The sequence below is a fragment of the Melampsora larici-populina genome (assembly GCF_000204055.1).
Source record: "Melampsora larici-populina 98AG31 unplaced genomic scaffold MELLAscaffold_119, whole genome shotgun sequence".
In the NCBI taxonomy this organism is placed as follows: domain Eukaryota; kingdom Fungi; phylum Basidiomycota; class Pucciniomycetes; order Pucciniales; family Melampsoraceae; genus Melampsora; species Melampsora laricis-populina.
The window spans coordinates 54319-54563 of record NW_006768883.1 but is presented as its reverse complement, the minus strand read 5'-3'; positions in this window follow the sequence as shown (position 1 = coordinate 54563).

Sequence of the window (245 nt, the reverse complement as noted above, 5' to 3'; positions counted from 1 at the left end):
GTCGACCGCGAAGGAGAAGAGAAGAGCTGCCAAATTTGGCCGCAGCCTGCTGCGCAGCGCATCCAAATTCCAATTTCGCTCGATTCAAAAAATGATCAGGTTGTCAAAACACTCAACGTGACCTGATGGTTATGGTAGATGCCGAGACTGGTCACGACCGATACTCAGTTGATTTAGATTATGACAAAGTCGCGCCAACAGCTGGCTTTTGCGACTTGTTTCGATTTGATCAAGATCTTGCCAAA